The sequence below is a fragment of the Triticum dicoccoides genome, chromosome 4B (assembly GCF_002162155.2).
Source record: "Triticum dicoccoides isolate Atlit2015 ecotype Zavitan chromosome 4B, WEW_v2.0, whole genome shotgun sequence".
Taxonomy (NCBI): domain Eukaryota; kingdom Viridiplantae; phylum Streptophyta; class Magnoliopsida; order Poales; family Poaceae; genus Triticum; species Triticum dicoccoides.
The window spans coordinates 547,084,756-547,100,384 of NC_041387.1; positions in this window are offsets into that span (position 1 = coordinate 547,084,756).

Below are 15,629 nucleotides of genomic sequence, written 5' to 3' on the forward strand. Positions count from 1 at the left end.
TTCTCTGACTGCCATGGCTTCTAGGGCCGTAGGATCGGAGATACCCTTGACCACAATAGCAGATGCACCGAGGAAGACCCGCCTCCCTGTTCCTACACACCGCCGCAACTGAACCAATGCTTGAACTTCCCATGCAGGTCGCATCAACATTTACTTTGGAGATGCCTATAGGCGGTTGTAACCAGTGTGTTGGTCACGCCACTCTGGCTGCACCACTGAATTGCTCAGGTTCTTGACGACTTGTAGATCACTCAGGAAAGAATTAATGAAAGAGTGTGTAGTTGAAGGACTCTGGAATATATCCTCATGGATGGTTTTTCTCCTTGCTGCCCAAACTGCCCACAAGGTAACCGTCATACGTACAAAACATTCATGCAAAAATTCATTCCCTTGCATTTTCACCGTCATGCTGACTCATATGTTCGACAAGAGCATCATCAGATAGAGCCCACACACTGCTTGCCATCGGGCATTCAAGCAAAGCGTGCCTCCATGAGTCCCTGGCACCACATAACACACATGTAGCTGTAGTCGACATATTTCTATGGTGGAGGAGTTCTGCTGTTGGGATGAAGCTTTGCACAAAACGCCATAGGAACATCTTCACCTTCGACGGCACATCCGTCCTCCATAGTTTTGTCCATTCATTACTCGCATGTTCAGATGCTGATGTTCCTTCAGTATCTTCAATTCCCTGCTCCCCCGCTAACTTTGCTTGCACAATCAGCCTATAGGCCGATTTTACAGAGAAATTACCCTTCTTTTCTCCACTCCATGCCCAAAAGTCTTCTATGTTGTGAGTACATAGAGGAATAGACAGTATTGCTTCTGCATAAACGGACAAAAAGATAGACTGGACAAGCTGCTCATTCCAAGTGGCCTCATAGACATTTATCAACTCCGACACCAAATGTGGCGGATTTGGTATTAAGGGCGACACCGGTCTCATCATTCCCGATCTCGGAATCCAATTGTGTGTCCAAACTTTGTTTGCCCGTTGCCAATTCTCCGGACTATACCCAGCTTAAGCATATCCCTGCCATCTAAAATTGCTCGCCAGATTTGCGAGGGTCTGCCCCCAGCTCCGCGTCCAAAATGGAAGTTTCAGGGAAATGTGAGGCCTTCAAAACACGCGCACTCAGCGATGTTGGTTCTGTCAAGACTCTCCAAGCCTGTCTTGCTAATAAGGCAAGGTTAAAAATCTCCATATCCCTGAATCTAAGTCCCCCTAGGTGCTTCGGCCGTGTCATAATATCCCATGCCACCCACGCTGATTTTCGTTTGCCGGCCTTAACCCCCATCAGAACTGGTGTATGATGGAGGTTATATTCTCACAGAGTCCCCTTGGAAGTCTGAAACATGCCATGGAATAAACCGGAAGTGCTTGTGCCACTGCTTTGATTAGCACTTCCTTTCCCCTGCCAACAGAAGCTCCTCCATTCATCCCTTCACCTTCTCCCACACCCGATCTCTAAGGTATCTGAAGGTGTCCATCTTTGAATGGCCGACATCAATGGGCATGCCCAAATAACGCTCGTTAAGAGACTCATTCTGAACATTCGGAGTTGCCTTGATGCTATCTCTCAACTGTTGTGGACATCCTTTGCTAAAAAATATTGATGATTTGCCGTGGCTGATTTTCTGTCCCGAAGCCCTACAATAAACATCCAATAGGTTTGAAACCTCTACTGCCCCCTCATTACTCGACTTGAACAACAACAGGCTATCATCCGCAAATAGGAGGTGATTTACAGCCCGAGCTGGAGTTGCCACCTTGATCCCACCCAACACAGATGACTGAGAATTGGTTTTAAGTAGGCATGAAAGGCCCTCTGCTGCGATCAAGAAGAGGTAGGGGAGATTGGATCTCCCTGTCGAATACCTCGTGATGGTGTGAAAGACTCTAACTTCTCCCCATTAAATAGCACTAAGAAAGAGACAAAACTGATCACGCTCATGATGATGTCAACCCACTGATGTGTAAAGCCTAGCTTGATCATAATTGCCTTGAGGTACGGCCATTCCACTCTGTCATATGCTTTCATCATGTCCAACTTCAGTGCGCAATGGCTGTTTGACCTGGACCTACTCCTCTTCATAAAATGCAAACACTCGTAAGCACAAATGATATTATCAGTTATAAGCCGGCCTAGAACAAAGGCGGACTGTTCCTCTGATATGATGTCGGGCAAGATGATTTTCAACATGTTTGCAACAACCTTGGAGGCAATTTTGTATATGGCATTGCATAAACTGATGGGCCAGAATTGGGTTAGGAGAGTGGGGTTCATTACCTTGGGAATAAGCACTAGTACTGTATCATTAACACACACCACACTTTCCTCCCCTCTAATTATCCGAAAAACTGCTGCAGTCACTTCGTCACCACAAATATCCCAGTGCCTCTGGTAAAAATGGGCTGGAAAACCATCCGGTCCCGGTGACTTTGTAGGGCCCATCTGGAAAAGCGCCTTATTTATCTCCTCTTTCGTATATGGATCCGCCAGCTGAAAGTGCGTTATATCACCTAGAGGGGGGGGGTGAATAGGCGATTTTTATGAATTCTTCACTGAGGAATTTGCTGGTGAGGAAATTCCTAAATGAAGAAATACTTGCAGTGGAATAAGTACTCAGAAAGGAACATAACAGAACACAAGCATGGTCATCATGATGAAATGAAGACAAACACAGAGTACAGAAAGCGTAAACACAAGATAACACAAGGAAGAAGCCGGACATACTGAAGAAATAGAACTGAGGAAATTGAGAAAGTCTTCAGTCAATGTCTTCAAACAGATATGAACAGACACACAACAACATAGATGAGGAAATGAAAGAGTTGAGGAGATAGAACTAGTTAGCTCGGTGAAGACAATGATTTGGTAGACCAGTTCCAACTGCTGTCTCAGTTGTACATCTGGTTGGAGCGGCTGAGTATTTAAACTCGAGGACACCTAGTCCCGGACACACAGTCCTCACCGTATTCTCCTTGAGCTAAGGTCACACAGACCTCGCCCAATCACTCGTGGTAAGTCTTCAGGTGACTTCCGAACCTTCACAAACTCGGTCACTCGGCGATCCACAATTCCTCTTGGATGCTCTAGACCTTGACGCCTAACCATATGGAAGAAGCACAGTCTTCAAAGGAAACAAGCGTTGGATCCATGCAGGATCAATCTCTTCAGTGATGCTCAATCACTTTGGGGTTTTGTAGGTTTGGGTTTGGGATTTCCTCACTTGATGATTTTCGCTCAAAGTCCTCGGAGGATGGGTTGCTCTCAAATGACAAGTGTCAGTTTCTCTCGGAGCAGCCAACCAAGTAGTGGTTGTAGGGGGCGACTATTTATAGCCGGGGAGCAGCCCGTCATGATAAGACATAAATGCCCTTGTCTGATATGACAGTTAGGTGGGTAGATATTTTGGGACAGCTAGCGCGTATCACAGCAACGGTCGGAATATTTGAGGTTCGAATTCCTCAGGGCTATCATGTTCCTCACTTTGTAGGCAATCCGCACTGGCGAATTCCTAACTCTTCAGTTAGAACAAATTCCTCAAAGACCAGAAGAACTTCGTCTCTGTCACTGAAGAACATGACTGAACTGTGCGAGATTTCCAATGGCTTCACTCGAAAGGATTGGTAGGTGTAGGATTTTGAGTTGAGCATCACATGGAAATTTTTCCTTAGTATTTCCTTGACCCCCTTTAACAGTACGGTGTTTCCTATGACTCAAGAAAGAGAAAATGAAACTACGAAAACAAAAGTCTCCACGCTTCACATTCCTCGAATGATTACCAAGTCTTCAAGGTCACACCAATTTCTTCACTTTCATAGTCTTCAGAAAGTCTTCAGAAATCCAAAGTCTTCAGTCGAAGAACTTCATTTTTAGGGGTCGACATTCTTTGTAAACATCAAACTCCTCATAGACTTATAGACATGTGTACACTCACAAACGCATCAGTCCCTTAACCTATAAGTCTTCAATACACCAAAATCACTAAGGGGCACTAGATGCACTTACAATCTCCCCCTTTTTGGTGATTGATGACAATATAGGTTAAGTTTTCAACGGGGATAAACATGTGAAGTGTAAATACTGATATTGAGGAATTTGATTGCAAGATATAGAAGAACTCCCCCTGAAGATGTGCATAATGAGGGATTTGCTTTTGAAGCAATGCACACTTGAAGAGTATAATCATGGAGATCTCCCCCTATATCTTGTAATTCGTACACGCATTTGATATATAATATGAAGAATTTGAAATGCATGATGAAATATGGTAACTGATGTAATTCAGCATGCGTGCATTAACATTAAATGAGGAATAAGCATGCAGAAGAACATAGCAAAAGTATCAGACCACCATAGAGTTTAAGATTACAACTCGATCAGCAAAGTCATCAGAAGAATGAGAGTTGTAACTTAGCAAAAAAAAACCCATATATAGACCCGCTTGAAGACTAACTCAAATTTCTCCCCCTTTGTCATTGAATGACCAAAAGGGTTGAAAATGAGGACTAACGCCCTTGAAGAATATCATGCTGATGGAGGAGCGCCAGCGTTGTCAGGGTCTTGAGTCGTTGTAGGGCCTGCTGCAGTGTCTTCCAAGTCTTCATGCTTGTCCGTGGCGCGCGATGAGGAATATGAGCTGGCCACCAAGGAAGGAACCTTGACTTTCTTGTATCTCTTCGATGGAGGTGCAGACCAGTCAAAGTCTTCCTTGAAGCCCATTTGCTTTAGATCTTCTTCACCATATAGATGTGACAGAATAGCCCAGGTGCGATCAAACACTTCATGGAGGTAGTAGTGGTTTTTCTTCACTGCATTATGCGTAGAGGTCATGTTGTGAAGAATAGAGCCAAACTGACGCTTAACCCACTTGTGGTTTCGATCCACCTTCTGGTGAAGACTTATAAGCAGCTCAGGGCCAGTCATCACACGAGGAGCAGTAGCTTGAGGACTTGACTTGGGAGCATTAGCAGCAGTATCATGAGTGGCAGAGTCATCATTGGTGGACTAAGACGCTGCTTTGCGGAACTGACCATGCAATGGACGAGTGCCTTCATCGATAATAGCAGGTGCCTTGCCCTTTCTGTCAGATGAGGAATATGTCCGTTTGAGGACTTCAATCGGGGGCAAGTAGCTGAGATGATTCTGAAAATCAGCCTTATAGTTGAGTGAAGACCTTGATCTGAGGAATCTCATGATCCATGGAGCATAAGGCTTCAGCTCAAACGGTGAGAGTGCAACATTCGCTAGAGTCCTCATGAAGAAATCATGGTAATTGATAGGGATACCATGCATGATGTTGAAGAGCATATTCTTCATCATCCCCACAATTTCTTCATCTGATGAATCATGACCTTTGATTGGACTGATAGTCTTTGTCAGAATGCGATAGATGGTCCTTGGTACATACATCAATTCCTTCACGAGGAAATTGGTCCTTTGGGCTTGTCCAGGCTTCAGCGGCTTCATGAGCACTTGCATATAGTGGTTAGTGAGTTCAGGTTCATCATACAGACAACGAGCGCCTTATGGTGGAGGACTGATTGGCAAGGCACGAAGCAACTCAGAGGCTGGTGCCTTGTAATGAGTGTTTTATGTCATCCAGTCCAACACCCAGGAGTTGATGTCATGTGCTTCACCAGTGATATGCAGTGTTGCATAGAATTGAAGAATTAGCTCTTCATTCCAGTCAATGATGTCAGTGCAAAAGTTAAGCAGACCTGTATCGTGAAGCATACTGAGAACCGGTGTGAAGCAAGGCATAGATTCCATGTCCACGTGAGGAATGTGCTCGTGATCGAAGACTTTGTCCTTGTAGAAAAGAACTGAGGAATAGAAGTTCGCCTGGCTGGCAGTCCAGAAGCGCTTCCTTCTAAGACGAGCATTGTCATAGGGGTTGAATTCAGTGAAGAATACGTGCTCGCCGAAGAAATCACCAGCCTTGAATTTTGGCTTCTTGGAGAAGGGATTCTTTGGCTTGGGTTGAAGGGTGTCAGTGATCTGCAGAACCACCTCAGGAATCGCAATCTCAGGTTCCTCATGCTGAGGAATTTCAGGTTCTTCTGTAGTTGCAGCCTGGGTCATCAATTCTTCATTCACAGTTTCTTCAACACTAGTGGCTGGAATTTCTTCATGGACAGACGAGGTTGCACGAGGTTCATCAGATCCCACTTGTACTTCAGTAGCGGCTGGGGACTGAGGAACAGCTTGGAGAGGAGTGAACAATGGAGAGTTGGGATGCTGACTTTCCCAAAAATCATCATTCAGAATGGGTGTGGTACAGCCGATGTCCACGTCCTCATCTTCCATTTCTTCAACACCTGCCTCTTCAGCAGTGAACTGAAGCATAGGTGAGGAGATGACTGGAGTTGAAGGGATCTTATCCACTTCAATTTCTTCGTCCAACTGCTCTATCGAAGCAGCAGAAGGAGTTTCTTCATCAGATTCATCAGGAATCACATATTCTTCACCAAAAGGAACAAGGTCCTTTGATGGCATTGATGATAATGGAACAACATCAATTGGATTGTCAATAGAACTGATCAGAGTCTTCATCTTCTTTGGAGCTGAAGAATTTGATGAAGCTGATGCCTTCCTCTTTTTCATCGCTGCACGCTCTGCAGCCTTGGTCTTCTTCACATCTAAGGCAGATGGAAGGATAGGAGTTGGTGTAGGCGCAGGAGGTGCAGAGGATGTTGGTGCATTTTCTTCAGGCACAAATGTTGCAGTTGCCCTGACTTGTTCACTTTCCTCAGGCGCACCACTAGTGGATGCCCTGGCAATTTCTTCATTGGCTGGAATAAAGTCATCAGCCCTGGCACTCTCATTTTCTTCAGCGGCCTGACTTACATCAGCGGTGCTGGCATGTTCTTTAGTAGGCTGGGCAGATGCTTCAGCCTGAGGAGTTTCAACGTGCACCGGAGTAGTGGCAGTTGAAGAGAAAGTCTTCGTCAAATTGACGAACCGAACCTTTGCTCCCTTCCAATCAGCATGGTACTGATTGAAATCATCACTTAATTGCTTGATTTCAGCTTGTACAACAATGAGTTGTTTAGGAGTGATAGTGAGGACATTGTCCTTGAGGTAGCGTTGTTTCTTGTATTGCGCTTTCTTCAGCCTTCGTCCTTCTTCATATTTCCACTTCTCTTCCTCAATGAAGTGAGTGAGAACATGACTTTGACCAGGAGTGAGGTTCATCTCCGGAAAAGGTGTAGTGGGGTCATTGTGCCATAAGTCAATGAAGTCGAGGATCAACTTGGGATCCAGAAGTAGTGGCACATTGCTGCCTTTGGCTCTAGCGGCCTTGGCTTGCCTGTCCCTGATGATTTCGGCAAGTTCTTCATCATCAGCCTCATCATCATCAGAGGGGATTTGGAAGGCAACCTGCTTCTTGTGAGGACTTGGGCAAAGGCCTCGTCCAATAGTGGCCTTTTTCTTCAGCAGAGATGGTCCGGCTGAGGAACTTGGTGCAGCAGTGGAGCTAGTAGATGCTCCTGAGGCAATAGAGATGCCTTGAGTCCTTTGGCACGTGGCAAGATGCACAGGTGCCGAGGATTTGGTCGGAGCAGCCGAAGACTTTGTCGGAGGAACCGAGGACTTTGGAGGAGGAGCAGACAGAGGAATTTTCCATGAGGGCTTTGAAGAATCTAGCCTTGAGGGCATTGCTGAGGAGCTTGGCCGTGAGGGCATTGAAGGAGAAATACTAGACTTGTGGGCAGGCTTCTTTGGCATAGCCTTCCTGGGCTTACTACCAGAAGCCTCAACAGCGTTAGCAGCAGCAGCAGAATCTTCATTGAATTTCCTCATTGCTTGTTTTGCTTGCTTAGACAGTTTGGCCTGGCGCCTAGCCCATTCAGCAGCATAGTCCTCACCGCGCTTGAGGCTGGTGGGATCCGCTAGTTGGCCAGGTCGCAATGTAGGTCTTGAGCATGGAGGGTTGAGCGCGAATTTCTTCATGTACTTGGGAATAACATACCTGTACTCCCTCCATTCTCGTGCCCATCTCCTCTCCGTTGTATGCGCACTTTGCGCTGATTCTTGTCCTCCTTGCCAAACTTGGCCTCATCACGAGTGCAGTATCTAGCATAAATATCCTCAGGTATTTCAAATGCTGTATTGACCTCAGGCCTCTTTCCTCCCTTATGCGGCCTTTTGTCACTCATTTTCTTCAGCTGAGGATGAACAACTGAAGTTTCTGAAGAGGTATGCAACTTTTCTTCGAGGAATGCTGCAAATGAGTTAAGTTGATGAGAACCTAGTGATTTAGCAGCGGACATTTGTACCTGTGAACAGAGTATAGTTGCGAGGAATTTGGAGAGGTCATATGCGTTCTGAGAAGATTTTCAAAAGAGAACAGGTTTGAGGAATTTGACCGATGAGTCTTGAAGAATTTCGCTAAGCATTCTTTATCTTAGGTTCCAGAGTTGTACAGATTTGAAAATCCACACAATTGAGGAATCTTGAAGAAAATCATTGCTTAGAGAAATGAATCAAGAACAGATAACATGTGAGGTGTTTAGTGTGTGAAGATTTGAAGAATAAACACCTTTGAAGATTTTTGAGAAAACACATGAATCAAAGCGGGTAATAAAAGTAACTTTTAATTACCCGAAGTGAAGAACACGACGAACTGGGAAGTGTTGAGGTGAAGTTCGTCCGTTCAGATCTTCCACGCCCTAACTCGGCAGAGGAAGACAGCTACGGCGGCGGCGGAGTGAAGAAATCCGCAACCGGCGTGAGTACGACGGCAATGAGGTCGAGGTAGTGAAGCTATTCCTCACCGGCGACGATGAAGTAGCGGCGGTGCTAGGGTTTGGGAAGCTCAAGCAGGAGAGAGGTCGAGCGGAGTAAAAGTGAAGTGAGGAAGAGGCAGGGGTATTTATAACGGTAGTGAAAAACTGTGCGCCCGAAGATTTCGAACGGACGTGCCCCTGGCCCTTCTCATTCACATGACATGTGTCACCCACGTACTGTGAGGTGGCGATCTTGTAGGATCGTGTGTGAATAGATAAGTACTTTATCGTGAAATGCGGAACGGTTTGAGCGGCAAAGCCGAAAATTCAGATAAGATTATTTTAGGTTTCCGTTCGCAATTTCTTCAGCCGTTAAGGACATAGTGAAGATTTTGAACGAGTTTCAAATCAGAACGCACATGAAGAATTTGTGAAAAGATTAGATTGAGTTTAGCATAGAGGGGGAAGGGTCCGATCACATTCACTTAGCAGAAGAAGTCAACTTGAAGAATTAGCAATAAGTGAATGATGTAGAGGACATAAACTCAAATATATATATATATATATATATATATATATATATATATATATATATATATATATATATATATTCAAATGAAGACAAATGATGGAAATTGTGAAGACAATGCAAAGTTGAAGAATTTGAAAAACTGAGGAATTTCAAATCTGAGAAAAAAAACTCAAATTGAAGATTTTCAACCTTTTGTGGTGGCGTAACCCACCGTATAAGAAAGTTGGATTCAGACACCGCGTACAATTGTTGTAGGGCTCTGAGAGTCAATTTCTTCGTTAATTTGTTCACACTTAGGGGGTTAGTCTTCATTGATTGAAGAAAAACGTTACTTCGTGTGTTGCACATCTAAGTCATCAAGTCAGCATAAGTGTTAGGATGAGTGTCCATTTCAAAGAACATTCGAAGATTTTAAGATATTTAGCTCACACCGCAACTTGCTAAATCTCTTCTCATCCAAGGGCTTAGTGAAGATATCGGCAGCTGATCTTCAGTGCTGACATGGTCGATGGAGATGTCGCCCTTCAACACATGATCACGAAGAAAATGATGACGAATCTGGATGTGCTTTGTCTTCGAGTGCTGAACTGGGTTGCGAGAAATCTTGATAGCGCTCTCATTGTCGCAGTAGAGAGGCACATTCTTCACATCGATGCCATAGTCCTTGAGTGTTTGCTTCATCCATAGTAATTGAGCACAGCACGATCCAGTAGCAATGTACTCAGCTTCTGCAGTGGAGAGAGATACATAGTTCTGTTTCTTCGAGGACCAACAGACCAAAGACCGTCTGAGGAAATGGCATGTGCCTGATGTTGACTTGCGGTCGACGCGATCACCAACATAGTCAGAGTCTGAATATCTAATGAGATCAAATGAAGAGCCCTTGGGATACCATAATCCAAGTGTTGGTGTGTGAGCTAGATATTGAAGAATATGCTTCACAGCCTTATTGTGTGATTCCTTCGGTGTAGCTTGAAATCGGGCACACATGCAAACACTAAGCAAAATATCTGGCCTAGATGCACTTAGGTACAATAAAGAGGCAATCATGGAGCGGTATACCTCTTGATCGAAGTCTTTAACATTTTCATCAGTGCATAGATGGCCATTTGTGGGCATTGGAATTTTGACCCCCTTGCAATCTTGCATGCCGAATTTCCTCAATACATCTTTGAGGTATTTCTCCTGAGATATGAATATGCCATTGCGTTGCTGACGAATTTGAAGACCTCAAAAGAATTTCAATTCTCCCATCATAGACATTTGATATTATTCACTCATCATATAGGCAAATTCATCACTATAACGTTGGTCAGTACAGCCAAAGATAATATCATCAACATAGATTTGGCACACAAACAATTCACCATCATAAGATTTAGTGAAAAGAGTTGGGTCGAGTGAACCGGGTTTGAAGCCTTTCTTCATGAAGAATTCCTTCAAAGTATCATACCACGCCCGAGGGGCTTGCTTGAGGCCATACAGGGCCTTGTTGAGTTTGAAGACTTTGTCGGGATTCTTTGGATCTGCAAAACCTGGTGGTTGAGCAACACATACTTCTTCCTCAAGCTTACCATTGAGGAATGCACTTTTCACATCCATTTGTTGTAAGATAATATCATGATGGTTAGCATAAGCAAGTAATATGCGAATAGCCTCAAGTCTAGCAAAAGGTGCAAAAGTTTCATCGAAATCAATTCCTTCAACCTGTGTGTAGCCTTGAGCTACAAGCCATGCCTTATTCCTCACCACAAGGCCATTTTCATCTTGCTTGTTGTGGTAGATCCATTTTGTGCCAATGACGTTGTGCTTGCGAGGATCTGGACGTTTGACCAGTTCCCAGACGTTGTTGAGCTTGAACTGATGTAATTCTTCTTGCATAGCCTGAATCCACTCAGGCTCCAAAAATGCTTAATCTACCTTAGTGGGCTCTGAGATAGAGACAAAAGCAAAGTGCCCACAAAAGTTAGATAAATGTGAAGATTTTGAGCGAGTGAGAGGACCTAGTGCTTCAATATCATCAATGATCTTCTCAATTTGCACTTCGTTAGCAATGCAAGGATGAGTGGGTTGTCTTTGAGGAATTTGATCAGCATTCCCTTCAGGAGCATTTTCTTCAGCACCATTTTCTTCAGGTGCGCCAGCCCGGTGATCATCACGATCAGGAATGAATTCTTTTAGATTCTTCGGTAGGAATGACATCCTCAGTAGCCTTGAACTTGATAGAATCTTCAGGTGCTGGTTAATCTATCACAAAAGGTAGGTGCTCTCTTTGCGAGCCATTAGATTCATCGAACCACACATCTACAGTTTCAACAACTTTGTGAAGAACGCTATTGAAGACTCTGTAGGTGTGTGAGTCCTTTCCGTAACCAAGCATAAAACCTTCATGTGCTTTCGGTGAGAATTTAGAAGTGTGATGAGGATCACTAATCCAACATTTAGCACCGAAGACTTTGAAATAACTCACATTGGGCTTTTTGTCAGTGAGGAGTTCATACGCAGTTTTCTTGAAGAATTTGTGAAGATATACCCTGTTGATGACTTGGCACGCAGTACCAATTGCCTCAATCCAGAAGCGACGAGGCGTCTTGTATTCATCAAGCATAGTGCGAGCCATTTCAGCAAGGGTTCTATTCTTGCGCTCCACGACGCCATTCTGCTGAGGAGTATAAGGAGCAGATAACTCATGAGTAATACCAAGTTCATCAAGATAGCCATCTAGACCGGAATTCTTGAACTCGATCCCATTGTGAGTTCTGATGTGCTTGATCTTCACACCAAAGTTGGTTGAAGCCCTCGAGGAAAATCTCTTGAAGACTTCCTGCACTTCATGTTTGTAAGTGACAATGTGCACCCATGTGTAATGAGAATAATCATCAACAATAACAAATCCATATTGAGATGCATCATTCAGAATTGCAGAATAGTGGTTAGAACCAAAGAGATCCATGTGAAGCAATTCAAATGGTCGAGTGGTAGTCATGACAGTCTTCGCAGGATGCTTGGCCTTTGTCATCTTTCCAGCTTCACAAGCTCCGCATAAGTGATCCTTGAGGAATTTGACATTCTCAATGCCAATGACATGCTTGTTCTTTGCAAGCGTGTGCAAATTCCTCATGCCAGCATGACCAAGTCGTCGATGCCATAACCAGCCTTCTGAAGCTTTTGCAAGTAAGCACACGGCTGGTTGCGGTCCTGTAGAGAAATCAACAATATACAGATCTCCTCTCCTAAAGCCTTCGAAGACTTTGGAATGGTCAGCTTCCATGATCACAACGCAACGATATCTTCCAAAGACAACAACCATATCGAGATCACAAAGCATTGAGACAGACATGAGGTTGTATCCTAAGGACTTGACAAGCATGACTTTGTCCATGTGTCGATCCTTTGAGATCGCAACCTTACCTAGACCCAATACCTGACTTTTGCCTTTGTCTGTAAAGATGATATGCTTCAGATGTGACGGTGATAAAGGAGCATCCATCAATAGATTCTTGTCACCAGTCATGTGATTCGTACATCCACTATCGAGGACCCACTCGTTTGCTTTGGGTTGATCATCCTGCAGATGAATTAGTGCAACTTACGAATTCATATACTTCATCAGTGAAGAATATGATATCAATATCATCAGATCAATTTCATCAAGAAATAGCACAGATAAATCAGTAAGAGGACGTGAGAAATGAAAGTTCATTTCTTCATGATTAGCCTGCGTCCTTTCAGGCACTGTTCAGGTCTCCAGCAAATTCTTCAGTCGTTTTGAGCATGACTGGAGACCTGACCCTGCATAAGAGATTAGTTCTTTTTCTTCACCACCCACATCTGAAGGGGTGGCAAAGAATTCATCACTCTGCGAGCAACATATGAGAAAGGTGGCATGGACGCCAGTCCACTTCGTTTCACATAAGAGGGGTTAGGGTAAGCATATGAATAAGCAGATAAATTCTTCGAGGACTTATGAACATAATGATTTGAAGAATAATGCACATATTCATAGCCTTTAGCTCTACCCTGTGAAACAGAAGGGTTAGCACGATAATGATCATATGAGGACTTTGATCCATTTGAGGAATTTGATCCATATGAAGAATTAGGTCCATATGAAGAACTAGATCTGGGGTTCCTGTTCTTCACTGGTGGTGTCATGAGGACATTCACCTGAAGACTTTCAAGGCAACTTTTGGGAACCCAGATTTTCTTCATAGGGGAACCGTTCCTGCAGTTAGTGCCAACATATCTAGCAAATACTTCACCATTCTGATTTTTGAACAGTTTATAGTTAGAGTCAAATGACTCATCAGAAGAATGAGGAGATTCACATGTAAAGCCAGATAAGTTGGATGGATCAACTGGAGGTCCCTTTGCAGCAACCCATGAGGTTTTGGGGTACTACTCAGGCTTCCAATATGTTCCATCAGCATTGAGTTTGGTCTCAAAGGCAATACCCTCTTTCCTAGGGTTTCTGTTGAGGATATGCTTTTTGAGCACATCACAAAGAATCTGATGCCCTTTGAGGCTTTTGTACATGCCTGTTGTGTACAATTCCTTCAGCCCTGCATCATTAGTAGTACTAGCATTGTTCTCAGATGAGGAATTAGTGATAGCAGAGATAGGTGAAGAATTTGTGACTTTTGAAGAATTTGAACATTCAGGTGAAGAATTAGTAGATTCACGTTCTATGCACCTAAGACATGGAGGAACAAATTCTTGCTGAGTAGCACTGATTTGTTGAGCAAGTAAGGAATCACGCTCCTTCTGAAGATCTTCATAACACACTCTTAGCTTTTCAAGATCTTGCTTTCTTTGAAGAAATTCATAAGAAAGCTTCTCATGATCAGATAAGAGAGTGTTATGATGACTTTGAAGGTTGTCAAACTTAGACTGAAGTCTGTGAAGATTTTCAGTTAAGTCTTTAGTGCGATCCATTTCATCACCGAACATATCATCACTTTTTTCTAGCATGTTTTGAAGTTTTTCAATAGCATTTTGTTGTTTCACAACAATCTTAGCAAGTTTAGAGTAGCTTGGCTTAAGGTTTTCATCAGATTCATCCTCACTTGATTCAGAGGAGGGGTATTTAGTTACCTTGACACCCTTTGCCATGCAGCAATAGGTGGGAGCATAGTCATCATTGCCTTCATCAGCATTGTTGGTGTTGCCATTTTCTTCAGAGTTGAAGATAAACTTGCTGACAAATGCGGTAGCAAGAGCCAGGCTTGCCGCACCAAACTCGGACTCCTTGGATGCCTCCTCTTCCTCATGATCCTTAGATTCAGCCTCAGAATCCATTTCCTTGCCAATGAATGCCCGAGCCTTCTTGGAGTGCTCTTCTTGTGAGATGAAGACTTCGAGGATTTTGATGATGAAGATTTTGAAGATTTCTTCTTCTTCTTGGCATCATCAGAACTGTTCTTGGGGATATAACTATTTGTGTAAGCCGCCCAGGAGGGGGTCGGGTTACGCAAAGAGGATTCACCAAAGAGAAGCCCAATACCAAAGCATGAAGATTGTGGTTCATAGAGAGCTTAAGGCCCACAGGCGACTTAAGGCCCGTTGTAGTAAACCGCTGTCATAATATTACTTGTATTATAAGGTAGACTTAACTAGTCACCGAGCCGGACATTGTTTATAAGCCGGTCAGGACTCTGTAAGCCGCAGGGCGTCCACCCGTGTATATAAGGGGACGACCCGCTGGCGGCTTAGGGCAAGAAACAACTCAACGAGAGCCAGGCATAGCGTATCTTGCTCCCTGGTCATCGAAACATCAATACCAACCCAACTAGACGTAGGCCTTACCTTCACCGTAAGGGGCCTAACTAGTATAAAAGCCTCCCATGTCCTTTGTCCCGATTAACCCCTTCAAGATTCCTAGTTGCGATGGCTCCACAACTAAGTCCTTTCACGGGGACATCTGACGTGACAATTCCACGACAGTTGGCGCCCACCGTGGGGCCAGCGCACGGTGGATTTGATTTCTTGAAGGGCAACTTCGAAGGGCTCAAGGGATACATAGTGGGCCGGATGACCAAGAGTCGTTGCGGCAAGATCTACATCGACGACGAAGGCTGGGGCCCCGATGCCGGCTCAATTGAGTACGGGTACCGGGTCCCCTTCGGAGGGATCCACGTCTTCATCGGCCGGATTGGTGAGCCGGGGCCTGAGCCGGACAACTGCACCGACCTCGTCGAGACGGCTCAGCGTGCGAAACCCGCCCGAGCTCAACCCGGCGTAAAGCGTGTCTTTGTGGGCTGCGTCCACGGAGAAGATCTTTCTGAAGGACCTGAAGACGGTGGTGAGACGGCCGTCCACTTTGACGGTGATTCATCCGCCGGTTCAACAGATTCT